The sequence below is a fragment of the Mixophyes fleayi genome, chromosome 1, assembly GCF_038048845.1.
Source record: "Mixophyes fleayi isolate aMixFle1 chromosome 1, aMixFle1.hap1, whole genome shotgun sequence".
Lineage (NCBI taxonomy): Eukaryota > Metazoa > Chordata > Amphibia > Anura > Limnodynastidae > Mixophyes > Mixophyes fleayi.
Window position 1 is genome coordinate 272149999 of NC_134402.1, and position 27927 is coordinate 272177925.

Consider the following 27927-nt stretch of genomic DNA (forward strand, 5'->3'; position numbering starts at 1 on the left):
GAGAAATATAAAGTTGTGTCAGCTTGTTAACCTTTCCCTGTAAGTGCAACCCAAATATGCACATGGTTGGTGACCGAAGAGAAGCCTCAATTCCGTTGCTTTGGATACAATGAGTGACCCTACACCAGAAAGTTTTTATATGGAGACACTCCCAAAGAAGGTGCCAAAAACTACAATTTTCTGAGTTGCATTTCAGACAATTAGGAGTATTATCAGGAAGAAATTTTGCCAATCTAATAGGGGTCAGATAAGCCCTATGTAAAATGAAACCTTGTATTTGTTGGAACTTTAAGGATGTTGTGTATCCACTAGAGCTATCTAGAACCTCCCCCCAGTGCTTATCCGTAAGAGGACCGATATATATTTCCCATTGGTTTCTTAGACCATCCAAGTCACCCAACGTAGATTCATAAAGGAGGTATGAATACATATGTGAAACCAAACCCTTGTGGCCAATTACCGGTGGTTACCCCTTAAGTTGTGTTGTTGTAGCATGCCGCAGTTGGGAGTAAAAGAAAAACATTGTTCTGGGTATAGAAAATTCCCTAAACAACTGATCAAAGGATTTGAAAACATCCACATCATATAATTGACCAAGAACCTTTGACAGTATATCCCACCATTTTATTACTAACTTCCAAAATCTTAATTGCTTGTATCAGCAGCCGGGAAGTTCGTGAATTAATTTGTTTCTGACAACAATGACTGTATAGGCGTATGGTTGGCATTGAATTTCCGCACTAATACCCAATGTAAGTCAAGATAATCCGGATTCCGAAAACCCACGCCTTCAGATGGGCTAACTGAGAGGCAAAATAATAAAATTTCAGGTTAGGAAGTGCAAGGCCACGAGAGGATATAGACCTACACAGCAAGCTAAGCTTGACCTTAGTCCTCCCTCCCCAAATCATAGAGACCAAGTATTGGTCTATACTACTAAAGATGGAGGGTGGGATATATATGGGTGATTGTTGAGAATATATAAATATTTGGCTGTACCACCATTTTAATTAAATTTATCCTGCCAGAAACAGAAAGCGGGTGCTTCCTCTATACATGAATTTTCATTTTAAGATATTCGATTTGGGGTTGTAAGCTTAATTTTACATATTCTGAAAGTTATTGTTTAGCCAAATACCCAAATATTTGAATTTGGGTGTCCATTTCAATTGGAAATTTTTCAATGGTGTCATGGGGCATTCCCAACCCAATGGAAGCATGCTGGATTTGTCCCAATTGATTTTTAACCCGGGGAAACTCTCAAACCTGTCAACTACCCACAAGAGAGCTTTTAGAGAGATATCATGATCCGAAAGGAACAGCAACATATCCGCGGCGTATAATGCCACCTTATCCTCTCTGTGTGCTGATTTAAGTCCTGCAATTTGTTTATCATGACGAATCAGACAAGCGAGAGGCTCTATTGCCAGTGCAAACAGTGTCGGGGGAAATGGGCAGCTCTGTCTAGTGCCCAACTCTAATTGGAGCGGCTGAGAGAGACAACCATTAACACACACATGTGCTACTGGATCAGAGTATATGAGCTTAATCCATTTTATGAATTTTGGACCCAACCCAAAGCGGGATAGCACCTCCCACAGGTACGGCCACTCCAGAGAGTCAAATGCCTTGCCCGCATCCAAGGACACCACACCTTAGGTCCCGGAAGTAGGAGACCGCACCTGCAATTTAGTGAATAGTCTCCTAACATTAATAGACAATGACTTGCCTGGCATGAATCCCTTTTTGAACGGGTTGTATCAATTCCAGCACCACCCTGATCAACCTTAGTGCCAGTAGTTTAGTCAAAATCTTTACATCAGTTGTGAGATGGGGCAATAAGACTCGGGTTCTAATGGATCTTTCCCTGACTTAGGCAACAGAATCACTTTTGCTTCCGCCATGGAAAGGAAGAGGAAACCCACCTCACAAAGCTCGCTAAATGTGTCCAACAATCTGAATACATAGAAGCGACAATGTTTTTTTACAGTTCTATAGGTACGCCATCCACCCCAGGGGCCTTACCATTGGGGAATGACATGATAGCCTCGTAAATTTCCTCTAAGGTGAATCTAGATACTCCATATTGCCTATGGAAAGCACGGGGAGAGAAACAGTTACCAAGTATGTCTGCAAGGCATCCAAATTATATTGAACCTGGGATTTATATGTGTTAGCACAGTATTTATAAAAATCCTTGACAATATCTGGCATCAGAAACCGTTTAACCCCACAATCATCACAAATAACCGGTACAGTCACGTCAGCCCTTTCCACCTTCACCAAGTAAGCCAACAAACTCTCATTTCTGTCACCTTGAGCATATTGTACATGTTTTGAGAAAAGGAGTTTACGTGTGGATTTGTCAAAAACATAGTTAATTTCTACCATCTATATACTGCACTTCCAATAATTTACAGGTTTCTTACAATACTTTTTCCCTATCTCTAGATTACTTTTTTTTATTTCTGCAACACCAGTAATCTGTAATCTCAAAAAGGCCTTAAAGGCATCCCAGACTATTAGAGGCCTTGCTGTCTCAGCATTATCCGCAAAGAATCCCTCCCACTGAGTAACTAATGTTGCTCCCGTGCCCATCAGAGAAAGCCAAAAGGGATTCAGTATCCAGAAGGACTGACCCCTATTAATAGCAAAGTCAATAGACAGGAGGAGAGGCGAGTGGTCAAAAATCCCTCTGGCCTTGTATTCTATTACAGTAACAGCTGACACCAGAGAGCGGGACAAGAGAGCTAGATCATTTCTTGAGAATACATTATATGATGTGGAGAAATAGGAGAATTAGACAGCATCTGGATGCCGCAGGTGCCAGTCATCCACCAGGCCCAACTCATCTATCAAGGCCAGAGAAGGCTGAGGCTGATTGGATAACCACAGACCCCTGGTACCGCCATCTATCCATCACATTATTAAAATATCCCATACATATAATAGGCACCTCCAAAAACATTGCTATAAATTCAACACATTTATTTAGTACCTCACTGTTATACGGTGAGGGTATATGTACCACAAGAAAAAGTACTGGAGTCCAGTTAATAACAGCTTTCATTAGGACATACCTCTCCCCAGAATCCACCTGAAGTTTTTCAAAGGGGAAACCAAGACGCCTATGCACCAGCACAGAGACCCCTCGAGAGTTGGTGGCGTAAGTAAAGTGATACGCCCTACCCACTAATGATTTTTTTAAGGAGATTACTCTTTCACCATGTAAGTGGGTCTCAAGCAGGCAAACAATGTCAGGACTATATTTTTTCTAATTTGGTGGACAACCAGAGAGCGTTTCACATTATTATGTAAACCCCAAACATTCCAGGAGAGAAGTCTTAGTTCCTTATCAGAGGCGCCAGTATACATACATAATCCACATACTCTTGTAAAGGATCCCCCAGGTCCCCTGCCCTGTATCCCACATCCCTGCAGAGCATACAACATCTAGTATTATTTTAAGCACACGTAAACATTTGTCATACAAATTTGCGATAACATAATAGCTACAATCAAAACTGAGTCTGATTAACGTTAACATGAAAAACCCACATCCCTACCCTGTATACTCCACCCAAAATTAAAGTATACCTTAATCCCTAACTACAGTTAATTTAGGATACTCAGCAAGCCAGCACACAACCACCAGTCGAGCACGCACTGCTCAGGACAGCCAGGGTCCAACAAGGAAAGCCGCCCAATACCCAGCAGAGTAAGGAGGTAAGATCCCAAGGGAGATCAGAGAGAAAGACACAGAAAGAGAAACAAGAGATAGGAAAAAGGGAATTAAAGGAAAAAAGGGGAAAACTGATACCAAGATCGTCCTTAAAGTCATGGACTCTCCAGCCCGTTCCTTCTTATAGTGGCATTTGCAAAACAATATACCTTATCCACACATATTAAACAGCAATTAGAAAATGAAAATTAGAGGAAGCCTTGTGACTGACAGTTCTAACACATGGTGCACAGGGAGATTCAGCACTATAGTGTCCCGAGGACAAGGGAGAGAGACAAATGATAAACATTAGGCATCATAAGTCAGCGTCCACCAGCAGCCAGATGATCAATACAGGCAGTAACCTCCCGGGGCGTATCAAGAGAGGATGTGTGGCCCTCTGGAACCACCCTTAGCCGGGTGGGGAAGATCATAGCATATGGAATTTGTAAGTCATGCAATCTTCCCTTACGGGATGAATTGAGCCCTATTTTTTAGTTCATCCAAAGCAAAATCAGGATATACCGCTACTCGTTGGCCAATGTATTCCACAGGGCATTTCTGTCTGGCCAAGCACAGCACAGCATCACAGTGACGATAGTGCAGGAGTTCAGCAATAAAGGTGCGAGGAGGAGGGGGTGCCTGGGCTGGAATGTGGTGGGCCCTCTCTACTGCAAATTGAGCTGTAAATGAATCTGTGCCAAACAATTGCACCAGCCACTTCTCCAGGAAGGATTCAGGGGCATCATCCTCCACCATCTCAGGCAATCCAACCAAGCGGATGTTATTTTGGCGTAAACATCCAATGTAGAAACACGAGTCTCCACCTCGCCCAGTCTCTCCCTGGTTTTTTGCATGCCACGCCGGAGAAGGGAGAGGTCAACCTGCACCTCTCCAATTTTTTCCGTCAACCATTTATTAGAGGTACCAATGACCTGTAAGACCTGTTGTAAAGTGACCTCAGGGTCAGCGAGGAGGACAAAGCGGAGGATGGCGGCAGCACTGAGTGTGGAGCATCTCCTGAGCTACCAGTAGAGGTGGAGGAGCGAGCAAAACGCTCCAACCTTCCTGCCGCAGCAGATTGGCTACGCTTGCCCATGATTTTGGGGATGAAGATGTATTGCACCTTGGAGCGATGCCGAAGAGTAGTTATCTTACAGTCTCGTATATAACTCAGTAACAGGCCTGAAGTAATACAAATGCCTGTGTGTTTCTATATAGCTTGCAAAGTCACAGCAGGGTGGATTCACCTTCCAGCATATGTTACAGAGTATAGCGCAGACCCCCAGCCATGCATGCAATAGTTGACAGTAATGAACTTCAGGAATTCAGAAGAGCCTGCAACTGGATTAGGTAGAGAATGCTCTTCAGCTGTGCTGTGTCAGGGTGTCTGTGCCAGAGTAGCATAGTATTCAGCAGCCCCAGACAGCCCAAACACCACCACACACCCTTCAGGCAAGAGAAAGTTACAAGTTTTGGGGAGATGGATGTCTCCAGTAGTGGTGACCATACCTGTGCTCCAGCTGACATCTTATGTTAAAGAGCAACAGCAGAGCACCTCCGGTCATTTAGAAGTTTGGTGTACCGTCACTCCCAATCCAGGAGAATATGGTGTCTGTGGCACAAACTGGTGGGTAAAGAGAGAACCGATAACCAGACAGCACCCTGAACCCCCGAAGGAGTTCACAGAGGAAAGTCAGCACCGATCGTGGAGTTCACCGGACCCAGCCAGGGTCCTCTGTCGCAGGAGAGAGACCGCAATCGTAAGTATATGCAGGCACAGGAGGGAGCTGCTCCCACACAGCCTCCTCTCCTGCTCACTGGCCCTTCAGACACACAAGTTGAAGCTATCAGATCCGGTTACGCAAGCCACACTTACGAAGCCCAATCCAGGTAGGGGGTGTAAGTTATTTATTTTTCGCTTCTCCCCTACTGTCCCAACCTTTCGCGCCAATCACACCACACCGGCAGGGCTCCAACGGATACATAGGATATCTTTAGCAAGTGCTGAAAACAATGCCTCCGCAGGTACACAGTGCACAGTGTCAACAGCATGTCAGGGGTCTTGTTCTGAGTCCAAATATTCACCTTAGCCACAATACAGGAGGTTATCAGGATATATGGGCTAGAGAGTGTGCAAGTGTACTTGTTACTCCATGCTTGTCCAGTCCAAGCCACCACATCTGAGTTATGTTTAGTATCAGGATGCAAAATGTTTCCCAAAACATGAATTTATATGCAACGAAAGTTAACAAGATTTACACTAATCTGTTATATCCTAAAACTTGCTGGTTGCATTATTGGACAGGATCTGAGATGCACACTGAAAAACCACACAGGCAGAGAGGCAGCTGACCCCTGCTGTGTATAGAGGCTAAAAAGACCAGTTGGCCACTGAGATGAAAAGGTCTAATTAACATGAGGGACTTTCTTTAGAAAAGTTATACAAATCCAATGATGACACACTGTCTCAGTAGTTACAAATTGATACCTAAGAAATGAATGCATTTTTTATACAGAAGTATAACACAATATAATAAAATAAGTACATTTATAATACACAGTATCAAGAATCAGTACATTTGCAACAATATAAATTGGCACACTGTGCTAATAATTTAAACATATTATTGCAATAAGTTATAAGTAACAAATTTAGACCTAACTTCTGGACATTTTCTTCTTTTTTTTTAATCAAGAAAATGACTAAACTATAGTCCATTTCTCTCTACATTGTCTTGATGCAACGCGACACACTCCTCTCCTTCCTTTTCTCCCTTCTTCTATCCCCTAAGAACACTCTTGCATTACCTGCCGTTAGTGCACACGGCACCTGCTCACCATGGTGAGAGAGACATACCTCCCATCATTTCCAGATGTCAGGACAAAGGAAGCAGCACAGTCCTCTTACCTAAACCTAAATGCTTTTGGTCCTTTAACATCTTGCAATGGGCATGTTCATAGATACATGTTTCAGTGTAATGTGTTCACACCAGATGCAAAATGCAGTTGATATGATACCTATGACAGTTGCATTTTAATGTAGCTGTAGTTGAAGTGTGAACAAGCCCCAAGAGAGGAAGCTAAGGGTTAACTGTCCTTCTGGGTTATGTGATCACATATCTGCTATACTTCCATTTTATATTAAATGATTGAAGGATGTGAGTACAAACTCTTTTGATGTGAGGCTATTGTGGGCACAGGGGCTTCAAATCATTGTTAGGCATGTAGTATTTTAATAATTATTTTTCCCCTAGTAGTAACTGTCATTTGAAGCAACAGCTGCTGATATGTGTTTGTGTGCATTAAAAGGGAATTTTTTCAGCTGGAGTCTGGATGGTCCAGCTCAAATCCCATATGTATCTCATGGAAGGACATCTGTTATCTTGATTCATCTGTGTGCCAGAGTAGAGAAGGAGGGTTTACACTGCATAGAGCTCAACACAAACTATCAGAGATTCAAGTTACATTTGCCCTGGAACGTTGACAACTCGGTATAGTGTCCAAAGCTGTCAGTTTGAGCAAACCTTGATGCTTTCATGACACAAGGAAAGAGATGAATTCTATTTCTGTCAAACACATCTAAGTGCACCAACTGTTATAGATTTCAACCAATAAAAATGGGACAACTGGGAGTAGAAAAACTGAGACACATAATAGTCATTAGGTTAACATGATAAGTATATTTATAATCAAAAAGTTCAGAGTCCATCACTAATAAGGTTATTTAGAACAGAAAATGAAATTGATATTATAGATGGCAACAGTAATATTATTCGTTTATTATCTTTTAAGTATACAGTACCACCTTGTTGTTTTACCGTGCAGTATTCTATGTATGCATGTATTGCAGTATCATCCATTCTTTTATGTTTGTTTTTTTTAGAATTTTATAGCATTTGTAGTAATAAATATTAAAACTACAAACACACTATCGTAATAGCTAGAAGATTAATTAGTCTATCTGCCGAATGCCCGATTGGTGTCCATTTGGCCACATATGTGTATGTCCACTTTTTATATTTTTTTCGAAAGTTACTCCTCAACATTTTTTTTTTGTGAATCAATGTGTATCTAGATAGTAAAATATATGTTACTATATAAATATATATTATATTACATTCAGCAGTCTGTATGCCCAGAAAAATAGATTACATAATGGGCTGTTTATAGTAGTAAACATACTTTATTAATTCAATATGCAAAATGATTTTAATATGTCATGTTATTTCTCCCATGGGTTTGCTATGTCCTGGAGTAACCCCCATGATAACATATTATACATACATTTCTTACCAGACTTCACATTTAAGTTTTGTGCATCTATGTCCCTAAAATTTTCTATTTTTTTAAAACACAGAGTAAGGGAACTTTATGGCAGAAACATACTTTTTAAGAATGTTTCACATATAAAGATTTTGCATCATTCTATCATGTAAATAAATATGATTTGCTTTTGCTTTGTGAAAATTAACAGGTTAATAAGTATTCTCCATCTGTCAGTATGGATTTCTTGATTATAAATAACGGGTTTTAAGTTAACACTTGCAGGTGTTTGACAATGTCACTTGAGATTAGGTCATATTTGTGATTTATTTAAAGTTATGGTATAGTGGTCAAATTGAAGGATAAACAGTTCCGTACTTGATTTAATTTCTACCTTCAGTCTAGAATGCCCTTCTTTGAGATATGATTATTATTATTATTATTATTATTATTATTATTATTATCTTTTACTTATAATGCACCTGTGCATCTTTTACTTATAGTGGACCCTGTGTGACAGAGGCTGTCACACAGGGTCCACATCACTATACAGAAAGCATACAGTATAACAGTACATGGCATAACAGGAGAAAGCAAAAAAAGGTAAAACAGTACAATATAGGCAGTAAACTACAATGTAGACAGACCAGTACATTGAACAGAAAAACATAATCAGCAGCACTGAGGGGCCTCTCATTAAAACATGAGGCAAGAAGAATGAAGAGTGGGGGGGAACAGAAAAGGGAGTAAATGTGTTATTCCCCTGGGTATATATGTATCTATAGGCTTATAGGTTTGAAGTAATTGATACGCAATAATTGCAGTATTAACCTTGAATAAATACATTTCATGTAGCTACAACTTTAAATGATTTTGCTTTGATAAACTGAGTTGTACTTATGTTTGGAAAATTATACACCTATTATTGAACTTTAGGTTTGTGTTATACATTGCCACATATGGTATCTTTCTGAATGCTAAAATAGTTTTATATATTGTTTAATCATGTCTACTGTGCATGATCTGAGATTCTTTCACATACAAAGTGGCTGTGAGTGATTAAGTGTTAAGCTTAAATAGAGTACTTATGACCTATGCCATAAAGTTTTAAATTATCTAAATTGCTTATGAAATATATTGTTTAAAATCTCTTCAGATTTCAGCTAACTATTGCCAGTCAGTGCTATATAAATATAATCTCATGTAGAGGAACAAGGCTTTGTATCAATTATAAATTCATTACAATGAAGGGAAATGTTATAGTTGCTTTCTATTTGCTCAAAGTTTAGTTAATGTTCACATTGTTACATTTATAAGTATTGAAGATACTCAATACATTAGCGAATAGAAGTTATACAATTGGTCATTACTATTAAAAATTGGAATGAGAAAAAAATATAGAATTTACATAGGAAACAAAACAATCAGACTGTGCAGAATATGGAGCTGTAAGGTTTGTGTCATGGTTGGCTTACAGGAAATTGATCCCTAGGCTCTGCTGAACATTGCTAAGCCCACCCACAGGCGTGGAGTCTAACAGACAGGTGGTTTTCACCAGGAACCCCCGCAAGGAGGTATGGTCTTAGCTGCACCAAGTCTGCATGTTGCGGTCCCGTGAGTGAGTGTACAGCAGAACGATGTGGGGGAGCCAGGTGAAGTGGATGGAGACGATGGAGTCCACAGATGAGTGGTATAAATACAGGCACAACAATAATATAGGCTGATGATCAGCAGCCAATGAGTCACTAGGAGAATAGGTGCTATGTGGTATAAAATGAGAGGACAGAGGCTGTCACTAGGAAGTACTCTGGAGATGGTAATGGAAGTACTGGAGCAGCAATAGTTCAACACAGCCAGAGGCTAAAGGCTGACTGGAGTGGTGGAGGTAACTCGAGTGGTGGAGGTAACTCGCTGATGAGTCCCAGATGAAATAGCTGCTCTGAACGGTAGTGATGAGAGAATTGGAGCTGTCACAATAGAGTACACTGGAGATGGTAATAGAGGTACTGGAGCAGCGATAGTTGGACACAGCCAGAGACTGAGAGCAGACTGGAGTAACGGAAGTAACCTGTGGTAACAGCTGATGAGTCACAGATGTAGTAGCGGCTCTGAGCGGTAGTGATGTGAGAACTGAAGCTGTCACGATGAAGTACACTGGAGATGGTAATAGAGGTACTGGAGCAGCGAAAGTTCAACATGGCCAGAGACTGAGAGAAGGCTGGCGTATCGGAGGTAACCCGTGGTAACAGCTGATGAGTTACAGATGTAGTAGCAGCTCTGAGTGGTAGCGATGAGAGAACCGAAGCTGTCACAATAAAGTACAATGGAGATGGTAAGTGAGGTAGTGGAGCAGCGAAGGTTCAACACGGCCAGAGACTGAGAGCAGACTGGAGTAGCGGAGGTAACGCGTGATAGCAGCTGAGGAGTCACAGGTGTAATAGCGGCACTGAGTGGTAGCGATGACAGAACCGGAGCTGTCACAATGAAGTACACTGGAGATGGTAAGTGAGGTACTGGAGCAGCGAAGATTCAGCACAGACCACGAACTGAGAGCAGACTGAAACACAGGCAAACCACAAGGAGAACAGAAACCAGAACCACAGGCTGCAGGAAGTGAACTTGAAAAACAGGCATCAGACAGGTGAATCCAGGAGGTTTAAATAGTGCCCCAGAAGGGCTTAGCCAATGAAAAAGAGGGAGGAGGTCCTGAAGTGCAATAGGCTTGCACCTGCACAGATCTGAATATAGCTGAATGAATGAACTGGAGAATGTCTGATGCTGGGACATGGCAGTTTCCATATGAATGGACTGCAGGTAATGAGACAGGTATTATCTGTGGGACCGGAGCGTTACAGTTTGTTAAGGTTAGCAGTTCTTTTCAGTAGTTCAAGAAAACAATAAACAATAGTGCTAAAGCAATATAGGCAAATCAAATGACTGCAGGTATTCTTATCTCTGCATGTGGCCAATAATCTGGATTGTTAGATATCCCTAATAGACTGATTACAATTATGTATTATGATTGTAGTGCGGAGTCAAAAGGCATTTGCCATAAAATATCCCTCAAAATATGCTTCATCCATATTTTATTAGTCTACAAATTCCCACTTAAAAAAACATTTACTTAATTAAAATTAGATGGAATGTGTCATGAACATAGAGAGCTATTTATAAGGGATAAATCATCACTACAGTGTAAATAGGTTATCTCAAATGAATCCATGGATAAATTGAGCTTTTAAAGTGTAAAGTTTGAAGACATTGAGTCTAATGCAAATGTACTTAATGGCTTTGCACATCCCAGTGTGAAAAGATAACAATGTCACCTGTAGCAGCTTCAAAGAGCTCCTGAAAAGACGTTGTGGGGCAGGTCAGAGCTGGACTTCCTTGCAGCCCAAGGCAGCATTGTGCATGCTTATAAAGGTATATAGAAATATGAAGGAAAATGCCTTTATAGTTCATATTTTGGGAAACCTGGGTGTCACTCCATACTGAGGAGCAGAAATCACACCAGGGTTGTGAATGACAGTTACGGATGGTATCCGTGAACAGCTAAAATCCCATATCTTTGGAAAAAGGTATGTCACATTGTCATAATCCCATCATGTTTGGTATTTAAATGTGTGGGAGATTATGACCGGTTTATTAAATGGGGAGTTATTTCTCTGGGAAGTATCTGTGAAGAATTACCCGCAGGTCAAAACTTTGGGAATATTTGTGAGCCAACTACAGTGACACCCAGGGGACATCCCTGTCTCCCTTTTAGCATTAAACACTGCCCCTGTGAAGATCATCCCGTTTGAGTTTGCTTAAAAACCTGTGTTTTGAAGGGGCAAGGGGTCAGACTTTTTGGGAAAATCAAGTTACATTGATAAACTGTCCGTCTTCCTAGCCAATTCCCCATGGCACAGATTATGCAACTCAAGTAAGTGCTATTCTGAATGTAACTCTTTTCATTTTAAACCGTTTTGCTTTTTATGTCAATCTATTATTTGTTTATTCATTATTTTTCTTAATATCTGAATGCCCTGTACTTTTGTATATTAAATCTATAATTTAATTTGTTGTGTCCTTGATACTCTAACGAATCCATTTGCCTGTTAGAAGAGAGCTCGACCAAGTTAACCCTTGGAATGCCAGTGTGTGATTTGTTGATACATTTGAATAACAAGCTGTGTGTGCTTGCATTTACATTTGTGTAACAGTCTGGAGGTGTGAAGTGGTAATCCTTTGTGTGCTGGTGTGGGTCTTGCTAGTCTGTGAATAGCTAGAAGCCTGCGTGCCAGTGTGGGACAGTGTATTGGGGTCCTATTGCCCGTATTCAATAGGTGGTGGCCAGGGCCGGACTGGCCATCTGGCACTTTTGGCAAATGCCAGAAGGGCCGATGGCTGGATGGGCCGGCCCGACTCCTCCCGTCTTCTTGGTGGCTGGTTCCCCCCCAGGAACCAGCCACCTCTGCTGCGCGCTCCTCAGCTCCCTCCCAGGTTATGCTGTGCAGTTACACTGGTAAGTTTCCTGGTTTTTTTTTTCTTTACTGAAGGGGAATTGGTTGCCCGCGATTTTCGCGGGGGGGGGGGGGAGGGGGTCGCGGGGGTGCCGTGATTTTCAGGGGGGGGAGGGGGGATCAAGAGTGTGGAAAAGCCATGGGGTGCTGGGAAAGGGGGTGAGAGAGCCAAAGGGGAAGAGGTGCTGTGAGTGAGCCAAGGGGTGCTGGGAGAAGGGGTGAGAGAGCCAGGGGGTGCTGGAAGAAGGGGTGAGAGAGCCAGGGGGTGCTGGGAGAGGGGGTGAGAGCCAGGGGATGCTGGGAGAGGGGGTGAGAGCCAGTGGGTGCTGGGAGAGGGGGAGAGAGAGCCAGGGGGTGCTGGAAGAGGGGGAGAGAGCCAGGGGGTGCTGGGAGAGGGGATGAGAGAGCCGAAGGGGGTGCTGGGAAAGGGGGTGAGAGAGCCAAAGGGGAAGGGGGTGCTGGGAGAGGGGGTGAAAGAGCCAGGGGGAAGGGGGTGCTGGGAGAGGGGGTGAGAGAGCCAGGGGGTACTGGGAGAGGGGGTGAGAGAGCCAGGGGGTGCTGGGAGAGGGGGTGAGAGCCAGGGGGGGCTGGGGGAGGGGGTGAGGGAGCCGAAGGGGGTGCTGGGAAAGGGGGTGAGAGAGCTAAAGGGGAAGGGGGTGCTGGGAAAGGGAGCGAGAGAGCCAAAGGGGAAGAGGTGCTGTGAGAGGGGTGAGAGAGCCAGGGGGTGCTGGGAGAAGGGGTGAGAGAGGCAGGGGGTGCTGGGAGAGGGGGTGAGAGCCAAGGGGTGCTGTAAGAGAGGGTGAGAGAGCCAAAGGGGGTGCTGGGAAAGGGGGTGAGAGAGCCAATGGGGAAGGGGGATCTGGGAGAGGGGGTGAGAGAGCCAAAGGGGGTGCTGGGAAAGGGGGTGAGAGAGCTGAAGGGGATGCTGGGAAAGGGGGTGAGAGAGCCAAAGAGGAAGGGGGTGCTGTGAAAGGGAGTGAGAGAGCCAAAGGGGAAGGGGCTGCTGGGAAAAGGGGTGAGAAAACCAAAGGGGTGAGAGAGCCAGGGGGTGCTGGGAAAGGGGGTGAGAGAGCCGAAGGGGTTGCTGGGAAAGGGGGTGAGAGAGCCAAAGAGGAAGGGGGTGCTGGGAAAGGGGGTGAGAGAGCCAAAGGGGAAGGGGGTGCTGGAAAAGGGGATGAGAGAACCAAAGGGGTGCTGGGAGAAGGGGTGAGAGAGCCAGGGGGTGCTGGGAGAGGGGGTGAGAGAGCCAAAGGGAGTGCTGGGAAAGGGGGTGAGAGAGCCAATGGGGAAGGAGGTTCTGGGAGAGGGGGTGAGAGAGCCAAAGGGGGTGCTGGGAAAGGAAGTGAGAGAGCCAAAGGGGGTGCTGGGAAAGGGGGTGAGAGAGCCAAAGAGGAAGGGGGTGATGGGAAAGGAGTGAGAGAGCCAAAGGGGAAGGGGGTGCTGGGAAAGGGGGTGAGAGAACCAAAGGGGAAGAGGTGCTGTGAAAGGGGGTGAGAGAGCCAGGGGGTGCTGGGAGAAGGGGTGAGAGAGCCAGGGGGTGCTGGGAGAGGGGGTGAGAGCCAGGGGGTGCTGGGAGAGGGGATGAGAGCGCCGAAGGGGGTGCTGGGAAAGGGGGTAAGAGCCAAAGGGGAAGGGGGTGCTGGGAGAGGGGGTGAGAGAGCCATGGGGTGCTGGGAGAGGGGGTGAGAGCCAAGGGGTGCTGGGAGAGGGGGTGAGAAAGCCAAAGGGAGTGCTGGGAAAGGGGGTGAGAGCCAGGGGGTGCTGGGAGAGGGGATGAGAGCGCCGAAGGGGGCGCTGGGAGAGAGGGTGAGAGATCCAGGGGGAAGGGGACGCTGGGAGAGGGGGTGAGAGAGCCAGGGTGGTAGGGGGTGCAGGAAGAGGAGTGAGAGAGCCAGGGGTAGAGGGTGCAGGAAGACGTGTGAGAGAGCCAGGGGAGTAGGTGGTACAGGAAGATGTGTGAGAGCCAGCGGAGAAGGTGGTGCAGGGGGTTAAGTGAGAGGGACAAAGGAGACGATGGTGCAGGGGCATAGGTAAAAGAAAGTGTAAAGGGAGAGACATCTTAAGAATTCAAATGTCAGGGATGCAGCTATCATAAAACACAAGTAGTAATGAAGAATGGAAATGCACAGAGGGGACAAGTGTTAAAAAAAATAAAAAATCAAGCCTTTATACACTTATATTTTCTATACCCCCACTCCTAAATTTCTTCTTCGACCACTGCCCTCTGTTCCTGCTCCCGACTGCCTGTGTGAGCTGACAGCTGCTGATCCCTCCTCGCCCAGCGCGCCCAGTAGGAGAACTGAACACAGGATGCCATAATCAGGTAAGTTCATATATTTTCTCGTGTGCAATGTGTTTTTAACCATCCTTTCTTGAACTGGGGACACTACAGCGTATCCAATAATGTTTAACACTATGTATTGCTCATTATTGCGCTGTAATGTTTTTTTGCATATTTATCTGTACAGAGATTTTTAATTAAGAGGAAAAAAACACTGCTTGTCATACATTTTATCTGTAATTGTGTCAATATATCTATTTTTGTTTGTATTGTAAATGATGTATTAAGCTGCTCTTGGGACTCACACTCAGTACCTGATATGCTGTACCAATTTTTATTTATGAATGAGTTTTTGCCTGGGCTTTACTAATGGTTTGGGGGCACTACTATGGCATAACATTATTTGGGGTCACTATTGTGGCATAATATGATTTGGAGGCACTGTTGTGACATAATAGGATTTGTGGGCACTACTGTATAGTATATGTTTTGGGGGCACTACTATGCCATAATATGATTTGTGCGCACTTCTGGCATACTATGTGGCATAATATGACCTTGGGGCACTACGATGTGGCATAATATGAACTGGGCACACTACGGTGTGGCATCATATGAACTTCTGCCAACGGCAAGTCTTTCATTGTTGAATATGATGGGAGCCCAAAGAAGTTGCTGTATCGGGGCCCAAAATTCCTGTTGTCAGCCCTGCCTGTGAGTCAAGGGGGTAGACGTCTCCAGGTAAATAATCTAAATGTTTCCTATCTAATCAAACTGATTAATGATCAATTATTTCTCACCCACCTCCTCTATCCCCCTTAATTTATATACTGTGTTATTTAAAATGAATAGAAAAGACGCATATCCAATTACTGTAGTAAAACAAAAATATTTGTCTTTGACATTTTGCTGTAGATGGAAATACTTTTAATGCGGCCGTGCTGTAGTATAGGGTGGCGTGCTGGTGGCAATGTTGTAGTGTGTTTGGGGCTTAGTATTGCTAATAAGTATGATAGGGTATTGCTGTAATGTGGGGGTGATGCCGGTTGCTGTAATGTGGGGGTCATGCTGGATGCTGTAATGTGGGGGTGATGCTGGACGCTGTAATGTGGGGAGTGATGCTGGATGCTGTAATGTGGGGGGTGATGCCGGTTGCTGTAATGTGGGGGTGATTGATGTAGTATGAGTGTGTGTGGGGGGTTATTTATTGCTGTAATTTGGGTACTAATAATGTATTGTCATGGTATTTATTGATGTAATGAGGGTGATAACAATGTAATGTTGAGGGTCATTAGGAGAAATAAATACCCCACACACACATACTCATACTACATCATGTTGTACTGCACCAGCAACATGCACTGCGCCAGCATCAGTGTGCAACAATATAGTGCATAGAGCCCACAACAGGTGGGCCTGTGTGCTTTAAATGCCAGGGCTGAATTTTAGTCCCAGTCCAGCCCTGGTGGTGGCAAACCTGAAGTGTCTGGGGGTGTGAGAGTGCTGTGTTTTGGGGGCAATTCCGTAGCTCTATAACCTGTGTGATAGGTAGAGAGAGACTGTGGGCTGAATCATGTGTGACCTTATACAGTAAACACCCCGAAGTCACGGCAGCTGGGAGCGTGTTCGTGGTAGAATGGTATGGATGGATTGTACCTTTATTGAAGCCACTGGTGATTCAATCCATCAGGGGTGTACTAAACTCTCCAGAATACCTCATCTTTATTCAAATTCTTGTTGCAAATTGATGACTAATTCCAATTTGCTGGAACCCAACACCTACTTACCCGCACCCTTCCTATCAGCCATCTAAAATCTGATGGAGTAGCAGGACACAGCAAGTGGAAGCTACAGAGTGTGCTTAAAAGTTAAAATGTAGTGGGGTTTTTGTGTTTCCTTTAATTAAGTTTAAGTGTTGTTTATATTAATTTTTTCATTTCAATTTTGTGTCTTTTAATTAGCTTTACAAATTTATTTATTAGGTTTCATTTTGTTAGCTTTTCTTGAGATACTAGCTAAAGTTTTCTTGCATTAGTTTTTTTTATATATACAGTGAGTGTATAAATAAGCATAAGGAAGAGGCTCAATGAGAGATGTCTTGGCCTTCAGCCTGATGCTTCCCCAGCCTATGCTAGTGGTGACCAGAGAGATGACAGTTAGGCAACTGGGACACCACCACCTTATGCTAATGTCACCAGCAGCGATAGTGCAGGTCCTGCAGCCGCATCCTCACAGCAGTGGACAGGATCAGGTTCCGATGAGCAATTTTGGTTTTCCATAGCTCCAATTTTGAGGACAATGTTTCTGTGGGAAGTGCAGACAGATCTCCTTGCAAGAACGAGATAGTGTAGAGACTTTCTTGTGGTCATTAACCAATCCATGTCATGTTTCAAGCATTTTCTGTGAGAGAAGTGGATGTGCAAGCAACCTCAGATCTTCCCTGTTGTTAAGATTAGTTCTCCAGAATGGGTGAATGATATACCAGTTTATTAAAGGACAAACAAAGTGTTGCAGAACATGATGGAGAAATGCAATAAACAAACACAAAACAGGAATAAAAAGTAATAATCAGAACAAAGCCCAGGTTTAACAGAATCCGGGTGTGTCTAGATAGAAATTAACAGGTAATTTGCAGGAACAAGGAAGGAATCTTACAATTAAATAGATTACAAGGCATAGGCAAATGCTGCTAACCAGATGCTGAAGGAATCCAGGTAAACAGAGAATATTCAATGATGGTACACGGTAGGGCCAAAACTTACACAATAACTGACAATGGTAAGCTGAATGTCCAGGGCACAGGTTTTGGCAAACAACAAACAATAACCAACAAGGTGCATGGTGTGGGGCAGGAATATGAAGTCAAAAAAATCAGGTGCAGGTGATCCAACAGAAGAATAAAGTTAACTCCTGTAGGTAAAATGTCCAAAGTTAGAAATGCAACACCTCTGGTGACACAGAGGTACTGCAGGCCTGATGCAGAATAAGGAGAGAGTCCTACTCTTAACACCTGTGCCATGGTATCTGACAGATACTGCTCTGGCAGTGTCAATAAATCGTGCTCCGGTAGCTTTGGATTCTTACTCAGAGGATACCTCCCATCTTTTTTGGGGAACCATTGGTAGCTCTGAGGTACAGACAGACGAATATGCTGTGATTGCTGGAGAAACTTTGTATCAGATTCATCCGGCATATTAGTGTCCCATGCAAGAACTGATGTTCAGACTTCAATGGCTGTGTTATCTGCTACAGAGTCCTGCCTATGGTATTCTCTGGCTTTGCAGAATTTAACACTGCCAAGAGAATGCTGCATAAAGAACTCAATGGTGGTCCAATGTAACCTATACTGCATTGTGTGGAGAGGAGGAACACTGGGGATCAAATGGTGATTCTCATAGGCCTGTGGAATTGATAACTTCTGCTCTAACCTACACTAGGGCAGCAGGATACATTTGTGGGGCAAGGCAAATTAGTAGCCAAAATTAATTTACAAAGTGTACTTGTGGTGTACCACAAAACACTTTGGTTTTGCACATATTCTCTTTGATGGTAAAGATGCACACCTACTCTCTGGTGGAAAAATCTTAGGGTGCTGCATTGTGAAAATTATATTATATTATATTTATTTTTATCTTTTTTTCTCCTAAAATACTTCTTGGTTTTGCCTTATTTATGGCTTAAATAAATCATAAGTGTTACTGATTTTATTCTATGTGTCACTTTTGTTGTATTTATTACATTGCTTGAAGGGCACCTAGAAATGCGCTTTTTCCTTGAAGAGTGGGAGAAGTATACTGCCTGATGTATGTTGAGTTATGTAATAAAAATTGAGGGATGAATTAAGCAGGAAGGAAATCAAAATCTGTAGCCTGTATCACTAAGCTTTAGCTAGTCCTCTGGGGTCAAAATTTAAACTAGGATGAGTCCATCTGATTTCACAGAGGAGGGGAGGTATAGTCTATAAAAAGCAGGGGCGGGCTGGCCCGGGCCGCTCAGTCAAACCTCTATTAGGGCCGGGGGGCCCGCGCCTGATGAGAAGGATGGGCGGAGGAAGAATCACTCTATGGAGTTCGGTGTGTGCTGGATAAGCATACTGTGCCTCTCCTGCCTGTCCCTAGTGCATTGTTTCTTTCTTTTTTTTCCCACAAACTGTGAATTTTCCCCTTTCTGTCCCTTTGATTTGCAGATTTGCAGTGTTTTACTTTGTCCTTTGGTTTAGCTATGTCCCCTTAGCTTTAGTTGTTACCTGTCACCAGACCCCCCCTTCTCCCTTCCGCACTAGCATTGCACTTTTTCCTCTTGATTTCAGAACGTTGCAGGAGTTGTTTTCCTGCAGCTAATGTTTATGTCACCTTTTCTAGTCTTCATCTATTTCTTCTGTGCTTTTTCACAGCCTTCTTTTTGCCAGCCTTCTGATGGTACGTGGGTCAGTGATTATAGAATACACGTGATATTTTCAGACTAATTAAGATCTTTATATGATATCAATCTTTTCACTCATCATGTAGCAAGGTATAACTCTCCCCCCAGCTCTTCTTTAATGACTAAAGATAATGCATGCCCCAGACATATGCAGTGTATACAGCAGTTTTTCTTTGCACATGTGCTTTATTATTACTACTTGCCACATCTTATTTGTCCATCTATGCATAGCTCATGTCAATAAGGGACCATGTTGACTGTCTTATGCATTTACTTCAAATGTCAATTTACAAAAAAAAAAGGGGGGTTTATTTACATTGACCTGTGGCTTTTAATGTGCTGCCTTATAGTTTCATAAATTTGGATGCTGCTTACATGCTGTCCCCACCATTGTATTTCAATGGGAATACTGGTTTGCGACCTCTTAATAAAGTTGTGCCCACACCCTGCTCTGGCAGCAGCGTCCAGTTATAAGTGTGCCCACTACCTGCATGCGGGGAAGGAAGGTCTCCCCACAGCTTCCACATGCAGGGTCTGCCGCTGTTTTCCTGCCTAACAATTCCCCGTGCCATAGTTGTAAATTTCTTATGACACTACACCCCTGCTTTGGTGCCTGCAGTGTCAGAGCCCCTGATGTGTAGCCTCTACTATTCTCGTTACCATATATTAATTTACATGAGCCCAATTGCTTATTTAACAAATAGGGACGTGCCCATTTAGAATTTTATCAATAGACTGCTCATCAATGTCTTTGTGACAGGATTTGCGAGTTGTGTAACAGAATCCCTGCTGAACTTATATAGAAGTTTAAGTGATGGTTAACGGTTGACTGTCTATAATATAATTGTGATGTATATTTTTGTACTGGCGCATCTCCATATACTGTAATTATATCAGTATGTGTATGCACGTTTTCTTACACTTCAATTTATCCCGGTGACAGATGAAGTTCATGTGGATGGGGTCTGCTAAAAGGAAGGGCGGCGAGTTCGTTTGATGTTATGGAGAAGCCGCTATCTATGCAACATAGCTTACAGGTTTGGAGTGGGGTGTGTTTTCAGCAAGTTCCCTTTTTTCTCACGGTTGACACGGTGCGTGCAGACTTGTTAGGTACACAGGCTTTAGGGGCATACTTCTTCCTGGGGCTTGCAGTTATTGCATTATAATTTTAAACACAACTTTCGGTTGATTGTAGGTGATGCCACCCCGGACTCCTCCTTGTTCAGTTATTAGGTATATGTGGGATTGTTCTTGCATGTGTGTAGGTAGTACACTATTCTGTAATACTGTACGAACAAGGGCCATTTTTATTGGAGGGACATTTTGCGGGCGATCAGGTCTCCATCTGTTGTGGATACAGATCTGCAATTGAACTATGTTACTCCTATATTACTAGATAATAACATAAGAAAAAGAAAGAAAGCATGGAATATAAATAGCAGGCACTCTTAGCATGATGGAGAAATATTTTAAAGTTAAAAACGTTATTGACTATATATTAAAAGGATCCCTAAATCGCGTGCATGGTGATGGTTCTCCCCTCACAATGTACCTCAGTGGTTTTCAAGTGCACTTGGGTTGCACTAGGTTTGGATAGTTTCTCAATTTGGCAGCCATTCCTTCTGGACCAAGGCCTCCAAATCCGCAGAGGTTGCTGGCGCTACTGTGCATTATTTTAAGGAGCTAAGCAGATGGAAAACGAATGTTTTTATAAGCGTTATGTGTGACTTTCTCTTATAACTCGACTTCTCTCCTTGCTTTACTTACTTTAGTGCGGTGATACAGGGTTTTGGCTTGTTGCCTTTGGAGGAAGGGCACAACTGGATTTGTCCATTTTTTGCTCTAAAATGTAAGCCTGATTGGCACTTGGCACCATAAGGTTTTATGGTTTTACCTTCGCTTCTGTCTTACGCTCCCCCTTTGTTTCCTCTTTTGCCTCGTGAGCGTGTACACCTCTGGTATTATGAGCTGCTGGTGCTGCTGGGTGTGAGGTTTTCCACTAGTCTCTTTATTCTTTCTTTCTTTTTCAACTTCCTTTTCGGGGATTCTATACCCAGAGTCCCCACTGCTCACGTTTTAATTTGCTGCTGCTTATGTATGTGAACGATTGTTGCTTTCTTTCCTGCCTTACAGACCAGGGTCCTTGCTGTAGATTTGGGTGCTGGTACACTCAGATGTCAATTGGGCTGTGTTGTATAGGGCAGCTGGGGACACCTTTCCTTTCCCTGGGTCAGTAGTGGTCTATGAGATAGGTCAAAGGGGTTTATGATGGCCCGGATTTAGGGAGCTCCTGGAGGTTGAAATAGATAAACAAGGGATGCCTCATACCTTAGTAATACATTCAGAGAAAATTATTTGGGCCACTGTAAATCCTTGGACCTGATTTTATTGATCCAATCCGACCTAGCTTGGGTCCATTCCTCTTGCAACTGTGGTTGCGTTCCTTTTAGCCAGGAGAGATGAGGGTTCAGTAGTGCCCTGGACAGATGTCCCAGGAGGTAGATATGTGCACCTGGGGTGTGTTATGGCATGCTGTCACAGGGTAGGGAAGATAAGGGCTATAATAAGGATGGACGGAGGGAGAATAACTCTCTGGAGTTTGTGGTGTTGCCCACCCACCTTGGATGATCTCCAGTGGCTGCTAGGTATGGGCAGGCTGTTCTCGGGAATTGATGTTCCAGTACCTGGTATTTTTGGATGTTGCTGGTGGAGATCCTGGATGATGAATTGCCGGAAAACGCTCTGCAGTCGACGGCCAATAGTTAGGGCACACATTACGGTAGTAGGCACGCTGAACTTGCCTTTCTAAGAGGAGTCGGCTATAGTCTCGGTCCAAGTACCGGTCCTGTGGGTCGGCTTGCGGTTGCATTCCTTTTAGTCAGAAGTGTTGATGGTTCAGAAGTGCTCAGGACAGATGTCCCTGGAAGTAGATATGTGCACCTGGGGTGTGTTATTGTTGTTCCCCTGTTTGTAGATGTCCCTTGGTTGTTGCTGGGCATCCTGGTTGCCTGACGAATGTTGTACTCACTGCTCTTTCTCCACCCCATATTCTAAATAAACTCTTTCATTTTGTCACACAATTTTGTTTCATGTCAATCATTCAAAGTGGTTCAATGAGTAGAAGCAGTTAAGTGACGTAAGGGATATCAGCCTTACGCACTTCATAACAATTCTCACACAAAATCTCCACCTATAAGAAAGACAATCCCCATGCACAGTGCACTGTTAAAAAGTAAAAATAATAAACAAAAATGGTTAAAGTGACACCCTCCTTGCTTGTGATTGGGTGGCCATTGAAAAATGCTTGTTGTTGGCTGGACAGAGAAGGAGAGCCACAGGGACTACAGACTATAATGATTTAGCACGGTCAAGAAGTAGTGTGTGGGTCATTTTTTCACTTTCTTGAAAAGAGATCATTTTTTGTATTATTATTTATAAAAGATATAAGGCTAGGGGTAAAATATGTAGGAGCCCCACACAAACAGTTCAGCGCACAATGGCCCTGATTCATTAAAATGAATATTTTGGGACTGATTCATTAAGGGAGGTAAAGTATAAAAAAGAGAACTTTGCACATTGGCAAAACCATGTTGCATTGGAGGAGGAGGTAAATTTAAAATGTGGGGACAGATTTATAGCTGGGATAGGACATGTCCTAGATCAACTTGAAATTTCAATGTAAAACTAAAGCTATGTGTGTGCTACGTGGAAAAGAGGCTAATATTTTCCTTATGTGCAAAATAATAAACTAATTTTCACCCCTTGCATTGTAACATGGTTTTGTCCAGGAATAAACGTACTCATTTTCTTGGTTTGCTTTACTTAATGACTCAGGCCCACTGTGCATTTTTTTAAGAATGCCCTCAATTCAGGCACACGCATGTCCATATTCAGCAAGAAGCAGATGTAAAGATATGACTGTTGTTGAATACGGGTCAAGGTCTGTTCTGCTCTAACAGAGATTAACAATGCAGGATATGTCCTATACATATGTGAAATATAAAGTCACCAGAGAACTTACTGAATAAAAAAAACTATTCAATTACCAAGTCACCTATTAATAATAATCATTAATGACAAAACATAAAAAAAAGAACGTTTTGATTTTTAATTTACTCCCCCTCATAAAATACTTTTATGAGGATATTATGAATGTCTATGAATGTATTATAAATGTCTAATATACTTATAATGCATTTTTACAGTTACTCCATATGTTCTAGCATGCAGACACACCCGTAATCACTTTCACTCGTCACTTACACCTGCCGCATAACTGGTGCAACTGATACGACAGAAAAACACGTATCTTTGAGATGCCCTAAGGTTGATTCGGACTTTGCTGCATGCACTCGATCATGGCATGCCCTTATTGTATATTGACTACATGCATAAGCCCATTCCCCTTCCCGTTCCGCCCATGAAATCGTAGACTGTAGTAAGGGTACTTTGTGCTTGAAAATGAATTGGACGTTGCTGCGTTCACTGGCATATAGTCTAATTCTAGGCATGCGCAGTGTGATTTTATACAAAATACAGCACATATCGGCATTTACGTTCCTTTATGAAGTCTTTTCTAATCATTTCTGCTCTTATTTGTTTTGCAGAAATTGTATGTGGGGAGACTTCCATGCTATATGTACATGTAACTGGCTCTTTTATTTTGAAACTGCCATCTGGTTTCTCAGGTCTTACATGTTTCTCCAAAAGTACTGTATACTGAAGCCTTTCCTTATGTTGGATCAGGGCTGACACTGAGGTTTGCAATTACTTTTGTCATGTACTCCAGTTCACTCTGAAATTAATAATAACAAACTAATGATTTTCAGATCGCAATGGTAACCGCAATGAAACTTCTTTGCAGGCACCTAGGCAAAAGCCTTTGTAGAGATAACAATGTGTAGTGTAAGTAACATCATGCTGTATGACTATTCTTACTGTCTAACACCTGTGGTGTATCCTTCACCTTCATGTTTTCTTCATCATCATCCCCTGCTGCTGTACTACAGCTAGTGCTATCCACTTAATCAGAGGCAGGCACTGTATGGTTCTCTGTTTTAGAAATCTCAGCATATCCCAGCATGCATTGTGAGGCTTTGCTGGGACATCTAGATCCACAAGAACCTGATCAGTGCAGATTTCTGAAGCCTGCTCTGATATTTAACTGTTTAATAGGAACTACAACCGCTCTATAAGTATTGGATATTGCTGGTTGAATTCTTATACCTCTCTCCACTCCCTCTGATGCTGAAAGGGGCCACAGTGAAGAGTCATTATCTGAGCACCTAGGATGGCTGCATCTGTGTAATGGGATATATAGATGTATATATATATATATATATATATATATATATATATATATATATATATATGTATATATATATACACAAGAAAACAGGGATACTCTGCACTCTCCAAACACATAATTAATGCTATATCAAGTACTGTTCTATATTAAAAACAGGGAATGTTAGTTCCACATATTGCAATATATGTTAAGCTGACCAACTCACGCCAAAGTCTTCCCATTCTGGTCAGTCCTAACATGATCAAATGCTATGCTATTTTATCTGGGCTTAAGGCTTACCTGCACACAGCTTTTAAAGGCAAGTCTTTCCCTAGCACTAGCAGCCATGGGAGACCTGGGACTCACCTAACACAAGTTGGAATTAATTAATGTAAAGAATGGGGTGCAAGAGTCATGGGACTTACATTGTATAAACAAAAACAGACATAGGTCCTCTGCACTCACCATGTACAGACTGGGGTGCAAGAGGGGGTTGCCCACATTGTATAGACAAGAAAACAGGGATACTCTGCACTCTTCAAACACATAATTAATGCTATATCAAGTGCTGTTCTATATTAAAAACAGGGAATGTTAGTTCCACATATTGCAATATATGTTAAGCTGACCAACTCACGCCAAAGTCTTCCCATTCTGGTCAGTCCTAACATGATCAAATGCTATGCTATTTTATCTGGGCTTAAGGCTTACCTGCACACAGCTTTTAAAGGCAAGGCTTTCCCAAGCACTAGCAGCCATGGGACACCTGGGACTAACCTGACTCAAGTTGAAATTAATTAATGTAAAGAATGGGGTGCAAGAGTCATGGGACTTACATTGTATAAACAAAAACAGACATAGGTCCTCTGCACTCACCATGTACAGACTGGGGTGCAAAAGGGGGTTGCCCACATTGTATAGACAAGAAAACAGGGATACTCTGCACTCTCCAAACACTATATATATATATATGTATATATATATATATATATATATATATATATATATATACATACTTGCCAACTCTCCCGGAATATCCGGGAGACTCCCGCATTTTGCGAGAGTCTCCCGGACTCCCGGGCGAGTGTGGCAATCTCCCGAATTCTGCCCTCTTTACTAGGAAGTGCCCCACTTCCTAGTGAAGTGGGCAGAATTAGATCCCAAACGCCGCGATTCCCGGTGAATCGCGGCATTTTGCCCCACCCCCCGCTGTCAAATGACGCGTTTGCGTCATGACGTCACAGGGGGCGGGGCCAAAATGACGTGATTTTGGCTGCGCCGCCCCCTCACGCCCACCTCCACTGGCTGGCTCTCGGAAGAGAGCTGAAGAAAGTAGGTAAGTATGTATATATATATATATAAAGAGAGAGAGAGAGAGAGAGAACCTTTGCGAGTGGAACCCTCTTTTATCAAATACACAAGCACATGTAGAAAAGCAATGAGGGTGCATTGTTTGGGATTTGCTTTACTGCCAGAATTGCTTCAAATACATTACTTCATTTATCCAGTAGAAATTATGGAAAGCACTTCCCTCACACGCTTTGTTTGAATCCTCTGAGCCCTGTCATCTGCCCTGTCACACTATTATCAGCCTTTCTGTCCCTCCTGCTGCCTTTCTTGTCCTTAGTTCTCACACCACTTCTCCCTGTGCCCTCCCCCTCTTTGCCTCATGAGCAGTGCCATAACTAGACATTTTGGTGCCCTGGGCGAGACAGGGCACCGGCGCCCCCCATCTAAGTGGGAGTGGCATTTGACAAGTGGGTGTGGCCAACCTAATGTGTGGGTGTGGCTAGCACTTTACAGAGAGAGAGAGAGAGACTATCATTACTGGGTGGCACAGTGGTTAGCATTGCTGCCTCACAGGGGCAAATGCATTTTTATTGGTGTTTAAGTCCTCACTGTAAACTCCCTGATGCATTTGCATGTGGTAAACACAAAATACATAGTAGCATTCCGAAAAATGTACCACAACTCAGGAAATACGCTCCATAGTTTTCATCATGTGTGTCGTACGTTATAGTCTAATTATGTTAAATTAATGTGCCAAGGCTCTTTGAAGTGACTTAGTATGTATAGGATATGAGGTCTTGCAGCAGTTGAAACCAGTTCTAATGTACACTCACCGATCTTTAAGTGGTTTCAATTGCTCTTCAATACCTGGAATAGAAAATGTCTCCGGCCTTCAGTTTAAATGAAATCTCCCCAAACAGACTTCCAAGAGGCTACCAAGAGCTTGGCGCTTCTGCCCGTAGTGGAACGCATGCGTCGAATAGCTTGGCGCTTCTGCCCGCAGTGGTGCAAGCAGAAAGTTCGGCATTGAAATGCCGGACTTCCTGTCAGTGGAACGCATGTGCGTTGAACTGACAGGAAGTCCGAACTTTGAATGCCGAACTTCCTGCTTTTGGTGGAACGCACATGCGTTCCACTGCGGGCAGAAGCGTCAACCTATTCCAGGTATTGAAGATGTATTGATGCCGGGAATTGATTGTTGCTGGTAGGGGAGCTGGATTAGAGCCGCGATTCGTCTGGGCACAGAGGCAGGTATCGGGCGGCTGCGCCCCCTTGGGCTTGCGCCCTGGGTGGTCGGACCACCCGCACCGTCATTGTTACGGCTCTGCTCATGAGTCCTAAAGGCGTCTCATGCAAGTCAAATCAAACAATGTTTTCCATGAAAAAAGGCACACATTAATTTGTTTTAGATAATATGTGGCCTTGAATTGGAAACGTACCTGTTTGTAAGGTTATAATTGACGGAGCACTATGCCATGAGACTGTCTGGTTATACATTGTCAGTTTTGTTTACAATATCCTAGGATAAGTTACATTTTCCTTCCCAGTATAATGATATTTTGGGGGATGGAGATGTGTTTCTTTAATATGGTTGGTTTGCAGGCATTTTTTAACACTTTGCTTGTGCCTGCTGGATGTCAGCCTCATCTGGCTACGTATTTGTTTTCTCTTCATCATCACCACTTGATGATGGTGCAAGCAGTTTCTGAAAATTGGTTGTCACTTTGTGTTGTGAGGCTAACAACTCTAAATAAGTTGGATGAGTAGTGCTTATATTTTTGTATAATGTCGTGATGTATGGTTGTTTGAGCACATTTGCCCTTTTTTGCCCATGTCAGATGGGCAATTTGGAGGCAAATTTTCAACCTTTAAACCTTGGACTAGAATAAATAGTCATCCTTCTATGGGTTAGGAGGATGAATATTATATCACAGTAATACTGTCTCATCATGCTTATCTTCAAGTTGTTGCAAATTGTCACTGACACTTCACTGTAATTTCAGATATACTTTGTTTTCACCGTTAGTAGAACCTGATATATTGCCCTAAAAGTGCGAAGGTGAGACTAATAAATGGTCTAGCTTGATGAACGAGATAATAGAGATTCAAAGTATCATTATCATCTGAACTGCCAGCATCTTCTGGGTAGTCCACA